This window comes from Peromyscus eremicus, chromosome 14 (genome assembly GCF_949786415.1).
Source record: "Peromyscus eremicus chromosome 14, PerEre_H2_v1, whole genome shotgun sequence".
In the NCBI taxonomy this organism is placed as follows: Eukaryota; Metazoa; Chordata; class Mammalia; order Rodentia; family Cricetidae; genus Peromyscus; species Peromyscus eremicus.
The window spans coordinates 70775299-70789347 of NC_081430.1; the positions used below are offsets into that span (position 1 = coordinate 70775299).

At 43.3% G+C, this 14049-nt stretch overlaps 1 protein-coding gene and 1 pseudogene across 1 annotated transcript in view; one reads left to right on the forward strand and one right to left on the reverse strand.

The window, feature by feature from the left end:
* Window positions 1-720, reverse strand: part of C14H14orf39 (chromosome 14 C14orf39 homolog) — a 34597-nt gene extending 33877 nt beyond the window's left edge. Inside the window, exon 1 of the mRNA XM_059279201.1 lies at window positions 3-720. The gene's annotated coding sequence lies outside the window, so the exon portion shown is untranslated. The remainder of the gene's footprint in view (window positions 1-2) is intronic.
* Window positions 712-12261, forward strand: LOC131923992 (small ribosomal subunit protein eS10-like; annotated as a pseudogene).
* The last annotated feature ends 1788 nt before the right edge of the window (window positions 12262-14049 follow it).

The window sequence follows — 14049 nt, forward strand, 5'->3', positions numbered from 1 at the left end:
ACCTTTCAAATATAGCACTCTGTAGCCCAGGCTGGCTTTGAACTCACAGAGATCCGCCTGGCTCTGCCTCCCAAGTGCTGGGATTAAAGGCGTGCGCCACCACCGCCTGGCAAATACAGCATTCTTACAAAAGAAAAACACAGATGGCTGAAGACACGAGCGGGGAGAACCTCTCCAGCCAACGGCTGGATTCCGGGCCAGCGCTCCCAGGGCCCTGATAAGCAACTGAACAGGCACTCGAAGGGGAAGGCGGAATGTTCTGGAAAATTCCCTTCGACTGTTAACACTGGGTATTGCAAGAAGCCTCTGAATGACTAGAACCCACAGACGTTCGGACCTCTTGGTTTACATTTGAAAACTTCTGGATCAACTGTAGGGGGATTCTTAAAGAACGTCCCGTCACTGGCCTGGACCATGGACAATCGGTGAGATTGGACGTGTATGAATTTTTTATTTTTTGGTTTCTCGAGACAGGGTTTCTCTGGGTAGCCCTGGCTGTCCTGGATCTCGCTCTGTAGCCCAGGCTGGCCTCGAACTCACGGCCGCCTGGCGACGTTTTCCCTTTTTTTAAAGCCTTTCCACAGCTTCCGGTCCTAGACCGGCCCAGGCTGGCCTCGCCTTCCCGGCTCGGCAGGCATTCACTCACGGGCGACCCCGCCCCCCACAGTGGCTCCCCTCGGTCCAGGCCGAGGTGGCGCGTCCCGTCCCGGCATGCTGTGCAGAAGCGTGGCCTCCCGTCCGCAACAACGGACCCCAGGGCCACCCCACCCCGGCTCGCCCCGGCCCCCTGCGGCCCCGACCCGCGCCAGCCCACCTAACGGGTCCCCACGGACCCCCGAAGGAACGTCAGCGCTCGCTCTTCCCCTTGTTCCTCAGACACGACCTAACCAACCTGCCGAAGTCCTGTGGCGCTGGGCTTGGGAGACCCGCCCCCTGCGGATCACGTGGTCAGCGGCATATCTCGCGAGATCGCGGGCTGGGCTGCGGGGATCACGCCTTCCTGCCTTCCCGAGGTGGAGGCGTAAAAACTCGAGGAATTGGGGGGTGGGGGGTGGGGGCGTGTGTCCTTCAAACACCACCCAGCCCTGGAGTCACAAAAAAAGGATTGGGAATCAGCAGTAAAAATGAACGTTAAGCCAAGGAGCGACGTGAATTCAAAGTTCAGCTTGAATTCAGAATTTCTCGAAACTGCTTGAAAAGCACGTTTTAAAGACTGTTTCGCTTGCTTTTTATTTATTTATTTATTTATTTACTTATTTATTTACTTATTTACTTATTTATTTTTGGAGCTGAGGATCGAACCCAGGGCCTTGCGCTTGCTAGGCAAGCGCTCTACCACCGAGCTAAATCCCCAACCCCTCATTTGCTTTTTAAAACATTAACCCAAAGTTGTTTTTTTTGTTTTGTTTTGTTTTTTAACTTACTGTTCCTAGATGTAGGGTAAAAGGGCCAAGGAAAGGCACCCTAACTTAACCCCAAGACCAGGACCAAAGGAAAAACACCCTGACCCTAACTTGACCCCAAACCCCAAACCAGAAACAGAATCCCACCAATCCATCAGCTTGCCTCGAGATCAGGCCACCAAAATCCCACCAATCCCAGGCCACCTCCGCCCCCAAGAAACTATACAAACCCTGCCTTCTCCTCAGTTCCCAGCTGCTTCTCCCCCAAGCTCAGGCAGCCATCCTCCTGTTTTGTTTATCCCCTCCCAATAAATCTCTTGTGTGAGGTTTATTGTGTGGTGTGACTTTGTGGTATTCCTTGGCTCTGGATTGCCAGGATACCTTTCCCTTCAGAGCTGCCACACAGGAGCAAAGCTGTAGCACTTCTGTTGGGGAAGCCTTTCCCCTCAGAGCTGAAACCTACTAGATTATTTATGCTTTTGAATTTGTGTGTCTAAAGTGAACATACAGGGGAAAAAATAGAAAATCTCCTAAATTGCTTCTATTTTATTTTATTATTTTATTTTGATTTTTCGAGACATAGATTCTTTATGCAACATCCCTAGCTGTCCTGGAACTTACTCTGTAGACCAGGCTGGCCTCGAACTCACTGAGATCTGCCTGCCTCTGCCTCCTAAATGCTGGGATTAAAGACATGCACATCACTGCCCTGCAGCATTATAAAACTGTATATACTTCAAAGGCATTATTGTATCATAATGTAGTACAATAACTAACATTTATAATTATTAATAACGAACGAGAAGGCTTTTCCGTTGAGTTCCCTTGAGTTGGTAGATATTGATAATTGGAAGGAAAGATAATAGAAAATGAGATTAGAACTTAAAGAATTGTTTGGAGTAGGGCTGTGATAACTGGCCATTCCTAATCTTGTAAATGAACCAAACATGATGCTTGAGAAATAGCCATTAATGAAACTAAGTGATTATCATGGAAAGATATAGGTCTCCCAAGATGGAAAGTTTTTGCTTACTCTGTAAGGCAAATTGCTAAATGGTCTTATTAATAAAAAAGCTGGAACCAGACATTGAGGTTAAAACCCAGATTTCAGAAAAGCAGAAAGAAGCCAGCCACATTCTCACCACTTGGAGATCCTCAACCAAAGAGACCTACTTCCTATATGCCTTTCTGTTCTGCCATCTCACTTCCTCTCTCCGCCCAGCTACATCACTTCTTCCTGCCCAGCTCTGTCACTTCCTGTCTGTCTGTACAGACCTCCAGACCTTTATGGTTAGTGCTGGGATTAAAATTATGTACCACCACGCCTGGCTCTGTTCCCAGTGTGGGCTTGAACTCACAGAGATCCAGACAGATCTCTGCCTTCTGAGTGATAGGATTAAAAGCATATGCTACCATTGCCTGACCTCTATGTTTAATATAGTGGCCAGCTTTTTCCTCTGATCCTCAGATAAACATTATTAGGGCGCACAATATTTTGGGGGACAATGCATCACCACAACTCTGGGCCTAGAAATTATGTTTGCTCACCCAACAATAAGTAAGAAGCCAAAGGGTTTTGACAATATGGTAACAAACACAGAATTCTTCTATATGGGGGGGGGGGAGAAATGCAATTAGAAACTCCAGGGAAAATAAAATATATATAATAAGTTAAGGATAAAAGTGGAAAAAACTGAAGGTCAAGGTGATGGTCCAGTGGATTAGTGCTTCTGCACAAGCATGAGGACCTGAGTTTGGATCCCTGGTACCCACACATTGACATGTGCCTGTAATCCCAAGGCTGGGGGTTGGAGACAGAGAATTCTGGGAGGTTACTGGCCAACCAGTCTAAACAGTTGATGAGTTCCAGGTCCAGTGAGAGATTCTGTCTTAAAAATCAAGGTGAAAAGCAGTAGAGGAAGACACTAAACATTAACCTCTGACTTCCACAAGTGCAAACGTGAATGCTGGAATGCACATCTCACACACACACACACACACACACACACACACACACACACGTTCAATTTTATTATAACATGTCATATTACTCATTGATATTAATGATAGCAAGCCATCAAGGCTAAGTTTTAATGATATAAGAATTTAGTTAATTTGTTCTTTTTTGTGTATGAGACTCTTTTAGTTTTCCAGGTTTATCAAAGTATAACTCACAAAAAGTTGTATTTATTTACAGAGAATAACATATAAAGTTGAATACATTAGTGTATTTGCTGTCTATTGCTAATAACACAATACTGCAGACTAGTAAGTTTGCCTTGATGGTGTGTATTTTGGCTCAGACTTCCTGAGGCCCATGGCTGAGGGGCCATATCTACTGGTGGCCCTCTTGGCAATAGCACTCCAAAGCAATGCAAGGCATCACACCCCAAGACATCAATCAACCATGCGTACTGTGTCTCTTCTGGTCCCTCACCTTCTTTATATATAGCGATCAGGATTCAATTATGACTTTTCCATTCTAGTGGCTATGTCTAATCCTAATTTGATCCCCAAATCCCCACTTTTAAGTACTAGAGTCAGGTTAAATGTCTACCACCTTAATATCTCAAAATGGGGATTAAATTTCAACACATGAAGCCTTGAGGGAAACACACTCAACCCATACACAAGCCATAGCAGTTATGAAATGAAATCAAATTAACTTATGTAGCATATCCGCCACCTCATTGAATTACTATTTGTGGGGGTGGTGAGGTCATTTAAGATCTACCCTCTTGCCATATATCAAGTACAGAATGCAGTATTATTGGCTCTAGTCACCATGATGTACACTAGTTTTCCAGAATTCATTCATCCTGCCTAGCTGAAATTATGTGCTGCTCTTTGACTAAAAATTCCCTGCTTATATCTCCCATCTCTCCTAACCCTCAGCTTCTATGAGTGCAAGTTTTTGAAACATTTTTTGAGATTATAATATAGTTACATAATTTCTCCCTTCCCTTTCCTCCCAACCCTCCCAAATACTTCTCCTTGCTCTCTTTCAAATTCATGCCCCCCACTCATGATTATTCCATTCATATATACATATATATATGTGTATATATATATATATATATTATCACTTGTATGTATGTTTTCAGGGCTGACCATTTGATATTGGATAACCAGTGTTGTGTCGTCCCTGAGAAGACTATCCTCTTCTTCTCAGCATTCCTCAGTTGTAGTTCTCTGTGTACTGCCCCCATCACCACCACCCTGTGTCTACTTGGGCATGTCTCTTGGTGCCATCTTTGTTCAGCTCATGTTTGGGCACTAAGAGACACAGTCTCGCAGCCAACTCCCTGATCCTCTGACTCTTACAGTCTTCCACAATCTTCCCCAAGCCTTGGGTGTGGGAGTGTTTTGTAGATGTATTCACTGGGATTGAGATTCTGATTAGTTGTAATTTTCTATAATGATCTCTGTCTGCTGCAAAAAAGAAGTTTCCTTGATGAAGAGTAAGACTGCACTTACCTGTGGGTTCAAGGACAAATGTCTAGATTGTTGCTAGGGATATTATGCTGGCTTAGTAAAGTCGTGGTTGTAGGTTCCCCTCAGTATCAATGGCTTCTCTGTCCCTGAGTAGTTAGCTAGGTTTCCAGGACCAATTTTTTTTAAACATTATCTATCTATCTATATATGTATGTATGTATGTATGTATGTATGTATGTATGTGTATGTGAGTGTCTATCTGCATATACAACTGCATGCCAGAAGAAGGCATCAGATCCCATTATAGATGGTTATGAGCCACCACGTGGTTGCTTGGAATTGAATTCACGACTTCTGGAAGAGCAGCCAGTGCTCTTAATGACTGAGCCATCTCTCCAGCCCCAAGTGTTGAGCAGGTCTTAAGTCCAATTAGAGAGTTGCTGGTTCCAAGGTATACATGCCAGTACTGCGCCTTTAGAGGTACGTGCCACTCTGTTCATTGCTATGGTTCATAGGTGTCACAGCTGAGTAGGACTTTTGGCTGCCTCCTTCCTCGGAAGCTTTCGTGGAACCTTCTGGTGCCATGAAAGCTAGTCCTCAGGGAGGAGATGTTCAGGTTAGTTGCAGCTCAGGGGTCTCTGGGCCTTGTTTCTGAAGTGCATGGTGTCTTCAGCAATAGGGATTTCCTGGCCACCTCTGGGGGCAACCAGGGCAGTGGCAATAGACAGTATGTTTTAGGAATCTCTTGGACAGCCCTGGCCCCCAACTCAAAAGGGAGCTTTGTGTGTCTAGTATTTGGACTTTTTTTTAGGTAGTTATTGGCTCTTGAGGGGAGCATCGACACCCCAGATGAGAAAGGTTCGTTGAAACTATAAATGTAGAGTCAGGCAGTGGTGGCGCACACTTTTAATCCCAGCACTTAAGAGGCAGAGGCAGGTGGATCTCTGAGTCTGAGACCAGCTTGGTCTATAGAGTGAGTTCCAGGACAGCCAGGGCTACATGGAGAAACCCCGTCTCAAGGAAAAAAACAAAAACAAAACAACAAAAACCCTATGTGTGTATATCTATACACAGAATTGCATGTAATATAGGGCTTTTTTTTTTTTAGGTGAGTAGTTAATAGTATGATTCCTCATGGCTTTTTCAGACTCCCTTAATGTTATTTACTCCCCTCCCCTCTTGTTCTGGCTCATCTCCCCCCTCTCTCCCTAAAGAGCCCCTCCTTTTGCATTTCCCCAATCAGGTCACGTGTACCCTTCTATTTTCTTCCCTGTTGCTCCCTAACCTCCCTGTTCTGGCAGTGGTTCTGGTTTACTTTTCTGGTTTCCGAAGTTATTTCAAACTATGCACTTACATCTGAAGATCTGCAGCTAGGAGCCTCCAAAGAGAGAGAATGTATGACATTTGTCTTTCTGGGTCTGAGTTACCTCACTCAACATGATCTTTTCTCGTTCCATCCATTTGCCTGCAAAGTTCATGATTTCATTTTTATTTACAGCTGAACAGTATTCCACAGTGTATGTGATGTACATAGTGTACATGTACCATATTTTCATTACTTATTCATTGGTTGAAGAACCAGTGAATTTAGGTTGTTTCCATTTCCTAGTTATTGCAAAGAGAGCAGCAATGAGCCTGACTGAGCAAGCATCTGTGGAGAAGGATGTGGTATCCTTAGAGCATATGCCAAGGAGTGGACTAGCTGGGTTGTATGGCAGATTTGTTTTTATCTTTTTTGAAAATTCTCTACACTGATTTCCACAGAGGCTGCAATCACACCGGCAGTGAATGAGGGCTCCTCGCCTCCCCTCCCGTGTTTGTTGGTCATGGTTTTGTTGCTCTTTGCCGTTCTGACTGGGGTGAAATGAAATGTCAAAGTTGTTTTGATTTGCGTTTCCCCAACTTCTAGGGACAAATTCGACTTTTATAGATCCCACAGACAAGTGAAGCTATGCCATACTTGTCTTTCTGTGCCTTGCTTATTTTCTTAGCATAATATCCTACTGCTTCATGCCCACTGTCCCAAATTACAGGACTTTCTTCTTTTCAAAACCAAATAGTATTATATTGTCTGTGTGTGTATATTACATTTTCTTTATCCCTTCACCGGTCGGTGAACACTTAGGTTGATGCCACACATCTGGCTATTGTGAAAAATGCTGCAGTGTGTACAGAAATGCAGCTACTTCCTTGCCATATGATAGATATTCAGAAGAAGGATTGCCGGATCCAGTATATATGTATGCATTTATACATACATGCATGCATGCATGCATGGGTGGCTGGGTGGGTGGATGGATTTGAGACAAGGTTTTGCTAGGCATCCCAGGCTGGTATAGAACTGGAGAGCCTTTAGCCTTAGCCTCTGGAGTACTGTACAATCATGCCAGGCTCCTCCTTTTCAACTTTTTTGGAAAAAAAAAACCTTCTTATTTTTTCTATCATGGCTATACTAACTTATATTTCCACCAGTAGTATACTACAACTTTTCATTTTCTACACATCACCACCAACACCTGTTATCTTTTCTTTCAAAATTGTAACTATTGTAACAGGTGTGAGGCGATATCTCAGGGGTTTGATTTTTTTTTTACTTGGTGATTAGTGATGCTGGACATTTCTTCATTCACCTGTTGTGATTTGTATGTCTTTTCAAAAAATACTTACCTAGGTCCTTTGCTCATCTTGAAATCAGATTATTTGTTTTTCTGTTACTGAGTTCTTCCTCCTATTTTAGAAAATTAACCCATTTTTGTTCTTATTATGCTTGCTGTGTTATGTTTATTAACTGTACCCTCCTAGGAAAGTTTATGAAAGTAACTATGAAGGGTAGAGGCATTGAGTTTTGTTGGCACCATGTTGCTATAGCTACCAAGAAAATTTAATAGGAGTTGACTCACTTCAACTCAATACTAGACTTTCTAACGAAAATTTGTAGAAATCTAGAAACATCACCTTACTGTGATATAAAAAAAATCAATTTATTTGTATTTAAATTCACATCTGCAGAAAATTTCTTAATAAAAAAAAATGAAAAAATTCACATCTGTGCATATCTTAGTTACTGTCACACACACATGCACACATGTTCCCAAGCTGTACCACTACCGCCATCACCTGTCTCATGTGTGAGTAATAAAAATTTATTAAAAATTATTCAGTAGGCAGAGCATCTTCCTTGCCAGAGCAAATTCAAAAGAGAATTTTGGAATGGGACAGGTACAGGTCAAGACCAGAGGCTCCATCGTGGGTACTAACCTGGGATTAGTATCTGTCACTGTATCTGTCAGATGCTGCATTTACTAGCCTGATACTTAATTCCAAGACAATATCCCGCACTGACTTTCCTGCAGTATTACCCAGCAGATGGAGTCTCTCTGTGTGTTGTCTGACTTTGGGAGGAGAAGACAGTCCTTTGGTCATAAGCCTATCATGGCCCCAGAGGCTCCATTCACAAGGCTCTGGTCTGAGGACAAGCGCCACAGAACTCTGCTCAATGCAGGGTTTTCCTCTACCTGATTCTACCTCTCTGGCTTAGACTTAACTCCCTCAGTCCTTCTCCCCAACACAGTCTCTCTCCAGGCTAGCCCTCTTGAAATTAAGGAAGGGTTACAATCAGCTACTCTTTCCTTCTTGACTTTTTCAACATGTTGTGCTAAAACCTCGTCCTTACACCCCTAAAGGACTTTTCTGCACAAATCACTGTTCAAGTTGATTGCTGGAGACTCTTTCTCCACAGCCAATTTGCTCGACCTCCAGCCAACACATTTTCAAACAGTTGTTCAAGCTTACATGGTCTCCCTCCTAGCTTATTTCTCAGCTGACTCCAGTCTGCCTTCCAGTTCCAATGCATCATAAACTTTGTCCTTACTGAACATTAAAAATGATATTCTATCATTGTCTTAGTTCAGGTTTCTATTGCTATAATAAGACACCATGACCAAAAGTAACTTGGGGAAGGAATGGTTTGTTTGGCTTACATATCTAAATCACAGTCAGTTGAGGGAAACCAAGGCAGGGACTCAAACAGGGCAGGAACCGGAAGCAAGAGCTGATGCAGAGGCCATAGAGGACTGCTGCTTACTGGCTTGCTCAGCCTGCTTTCTTATAGAACCCAGGACCACCAGCCCAGGGATAGCACCACCCACAATGGGCTGGGCCCTCCTCTATCAATCACTAATTAAGAAAGTACCCTACGGGCTTGTCTGCAGCCTGATCTTCTGGAGGCATTTTCTCAATTGAGTTCTCTTCTCTCAGATGATTACAGTTTGTGTCAAGCTGACATAAAACTAGCCAGCACAGTCATTAAATTCATTAAATACATTTTAGTCCTTATGTGACCTGACCTCTCCACAGCATTTCAGCACATGCTTGGTTTTTTTCTTCCTCCCAAATTGCTATAGTGGGAATTCTCCAAACATAAGAAGTAGAATTAAATGAGCAGTCATATAGAGTAGCAACTTTTCCATGTTACCTGTCTCCTGGGTTCCATACTCATATACGTAGTTGCCAACATGGCACGCTGTCTTATCTCATTTTTACTGTCATAATATAACAACACACACACATACACACACACACACACACACACACACACACACACACACACACCAAATGGCTTCCTTTTGTTCCTGTAATAAATAACAAAACTCTTACCATGGTTTATAGGCTCCTTTATAGAACTCTTTATCTACATCTTCATAGTATATTAACTCCATCCATCCTTTTGCAATGCATCCATATTACAAATCTTTCTGTTCTTAACATACTCTTTTTCACCACAAATCCAGTTTCTGGTTAGGTCCTCAGCTTAGAAATCTCCATCTTCATTGAATAATCTATATGCTCTCCAAGTCTCAGATCCATCAGATCCCATTATAGACGGTTGTGAGCCACCATGTGGTTGTTGAGAATTGAGCTCAGGATCTCTGGAAGAGCAGCCAGAGAGTATTACAGCCCTAGCAATGCCCATTATAAACTCTTACTTTACATCCTTGTCCTTCACAGTTGTTAGCATAGCTTCAGTTCTGCATTATTTTCTGTCTTCCACTGTACTGTAGGCTCCTAAAGAACAGGCCAACCTCCACAACTCTCCACACACACACCACATACACCTTGGTAGCCACAATCAATGGGGTATAGCAATAGTTTATCATAATGGCTACCATCTCAATTTACAAGCTTTTCCAAGGAGAGAAATGGACATGATTCTCCTAAGAATTGTCCTTACAGGAAAAAGAGGCATGGAAGAAGTAAATAATGTGAGCCTGCTAAGACTAATTTATTTACATACCTTGAAGTCAAGTCAATGGAGGAAAATGGGTTTAAAAATGTACCAGGGTTTCATATGTATGAAAGAATTGGCACTTAAATATTAAAACAAAATTGTTTTCTTTATTTGATTCCCTGTCGCTGGAGCAGTACAGTGTCTTTCTCAGCCAAACATCACTTACACTATACCACTTACACTACACACATGTTAACTCCGTGTAGGTTAACCTAACCCATCTCAGGTAAACACCACTTAATGTCAACCTAATCCATCCATTTTTTCACTGTTCATGTGCCTTTGTTTCTGTTCTAGGTACTCGTCTGTTTCTCCTGAAATGTGTCCATTTACTTGTAAAGTCATATTAAACGATATTCAAAATCTCAATGTGATAGCTTTAATTGTCAACTCAACACCACCTGGAATAACCCGAGAAATGAGGTTTGGTCTTGTCTTTACATTGGATTGACCTATAGGCAGGTCTATGAGGGGTTGTCTTAATTAAATTAATTGATAGGGGAAGACCCAGCCCACTATGGGAAGCACCATTCCCTAGGCAGAGGGATTGTAGCTGTAGAAGAATGGAGACATGGAGCTGAGCACAAACAGAGCGACCAAGTAAGCATGCATGCGCCCATTTCCCTCTGCTCCTAACTGTGGGTGGAGATGACCAGCTAGCTCCAGCTCCTAATGCTGTCACGTGACCCGGGTGTGTAAACCAGGTGTGGTGGCACACACCTTTAATCCCAGCACTTGGGAGGCAGAGCCAGGTGGATCTCTGCATTTGAGGCCAGCCTGGGCTACAGAGTGAGTTCTAGGAGAGCCAGGGATACACAGAGAAACCTTGTCTCAAAAAATTGAAAAAAAAAAAAAAAAGGACTGTAATGTAACCTGGAATTGTGAACCAAAATAGACTCCCTTTCCTTTAAGTTGCTTTTTATTGGGGGCATTTTATCACAGCCACCAAAACTAAACTAGGACATTCAGTCCTAACTTATTCCTCACTATTCTATTCTTATGTCACACAGGTCTCTAGCTTTACTTGTCTTTGTTTGCCCACCACTGCATCTCCAGCAGCCAGCAGAGGGTGAACACTGTCATGGAGTGGAGATAGGCTCTTCCTCTTTGATCTGCCCTATTCTTTCATTCTGTTCAATAACATAACTGATTTTTTTTAATGTATGAGTGCTCTGCTGCATGTACGCCTGCATGCCGAAAGAGGGCACCAGATCTCATTAGAGATGGTTGTGAACCAACAGGTGGTTGTTGAGAATTGAACTCAGGACCTCTGGGAAAGCAGCCAGTGCTCTTAACCTCTGAGCCATCTCTTCAGCCTCAATACTGATTTTTTTTTCTTACACCTATTCCATCGTATTATTTACCTGATTCAAAATAAATTAATTAACCTGGGCAGAGTGGCACACACCTGTAATCCCAGCACTCAGGAGGTGAAGGCAGGAGAAACGGGTTCAAGGTCATCCTTGGCTACATAGGGAGTTCAAGGTCAGCATGAGCTACGTGAGATTGTCTCCAAAAATATAGCTATTTAATTAATTATTTCCTGCATTTCCCTCTGCTTCAGATTGAAATGCTTCTTCCATGTCTTAAACGTTTCCCAGTTTGGGCCCAATAGAGACACTGTGCTGTACATACCCTTTCCTTCCCAGCATTCATCTCGGACCCTGCTGTGCTGTTGATGCCTAAGAACCGGATTGCCATCTATGAACGCCTTTTTAAGGAAGGAGTGCCGGTTGCCAAGAAAGATGTCCATACGCCCAAACACCCCAAGCTAGCAGACAAGAATGTGTGCCCAGCCTTCACGTACCGAAGGCGGTGCGGTCTCTGAAGACTAAAGGCTATGGGAAGGAACAGTTTGTCTGGAGACGTTTCTATTGGTACCTTACAAACGAGGGCATCCAGTATCTCCCAGATGACCTCCACCTACCCCCGGAGAAAGTGCCTGCACCCTGTGATGTAGCCATCCTCAACTGGCAGGCCTCGGACCAAAGATTCAGAGAGTGACCCACCTGCAAGATTCCAAGAGGGGAGGCAGACCGAGACACATGCAAAAGGACTGCTGTGCCCTCTGGTGCTGACCAGAAAGCTGAGGCTGGGGCTGGCTTTGGTCGTGGATGCAGTCAGCCACCTCAGTGAAGTTGGAGACTGTGTTGTATTGAATAAACTTTAAAGAAAAATGCGAACAAAAATGTTCCCAATTTGATCTCAACTTCGTTTCCCAGCAAAAAAAAATCTCTCTGCTTTAATCAAACTGGCTTCCTCAGTGACCCATGAAGACATTTTGATTATTTAAGCTTCTATAGCTTTGTGTTCATGTTATTCCTTTCAACTGGAGAAAAATGTCTCTATTCTTCAGTTCTCAATTCCTAATCTCCTCCCTGGAAGCTCCAATGTAACATCATAGCCCTTTTCTCTGAGGCCCGTGTGCTTTCTAGAACACTGTATATAGTTAAATGAAGAGATCGCAAAGATAATCAACCTCACCACTTAACCATGAGGACAATGATGATGGTGAACACTAACTGGGATGCTGATGGGGGATGTGAAGTCGATGATCTCAATGACCTTCAGTTCTAAGTCAGCAGGCAGCTCAAAGTCTCAGCAGGGGACACAGTTCTCATCTGATAATTCAAATCACAATGAGGAACCTGCTAGATGGTCACTGGGTAAAGGTGTCTGTCACCAAGCCTGATAATCTGAGTCCAGTCCCCGGGGACCCACCTGGTCAAAGAAAAGAACCATCGCTGTGGATTGTCCTCTGATGCCATAAGCACACAGTGGCACGTGTGTCAATACCACCATCAACACACATGCACAAACCATATCATGACGAAAAATCAAACATGAATTAATAGAGAGACTATCTAAAGATCCATAGGCAGAGATAAAGTGTGTGGTGTTTCACAGTTGAATGTGGATGTTGAGAAATCCAGATACTAGCAATGAATGCCTGCTCTATACGCTAAAGGCCAGTTGCACACCAGCACATACCCCAGCAGATCAGAAAAGAGCCAAAGAGCATCAAATACATCCAAGGCCCTGCCTACCTACCACAAGTTCATGTCTGTCTCATGTAAAGATGCCAGTTTAGAGAGGCAGAGGGATTTTTAAAACTGCATTTAATAAAAACAAACAAATAAACAAAAAAACCCCACTTGATTTATCTAAAAAAAAAAAATAGCTTTAAGCCATCTTTAACTGAGAAGTTTAAAGATGCCTCCCCTCACTGCTCCTGGTATACTTCAGGGAAGAGGCTAAAGAGGAAGCTGAGATCAGTTATAGAAAAACAAAGGTTCATGACATTCAAAAGTCACCCTTAGGTAACAGAGCTGCTCATTCTTAACAAGAAATAAATCAGGACTCGGTATGGTGGCACGTGCCTTTAATCTCAGTAGGCAGGAGGTAAAGGCAAGTGAATTCCAGGCCAGCCAAAGCTACACAATGAGATCTGTCTCAGAAAGGAAAAAAAGGAAGAAAAGAAGAGAGGGGAGAAAGGGGAGGGAGGGAAGGAAGGAGGAAGGAAGAGAGGCAAGGGGTAAAAGAAAAGGAAATCAAACCTTTGAGCCGCAGGACCTGACCTTAGGGATAGACATGTGAGTTGACCTGGTTACTTAAAGCCATCTGTCCTTGGGGCAGATTTTCTTAAATGATAATGTACAGAACAGTAGAAGAAAAATGTCCTTTTAGGTTGGTGACCTCCAAAATCATTGTAAACCTGCAGCTACTAGTTCGTATCTTTCACATTGGATTTAAAAAAACAAAAAAAAAAAGCTTGCAGGATGGAGGTTGTTGAGATGGCTCAGTGGTTAAGGAACACTTGCCATGCAAACAGGAGGACAAGGGTTTGAATTCCAGCACCCGTTCAACCAGCTTTGTGTGGTCTCTAAGCATCTGGCAGGAGCGTCATCTAGGGCTGGCTCGCTA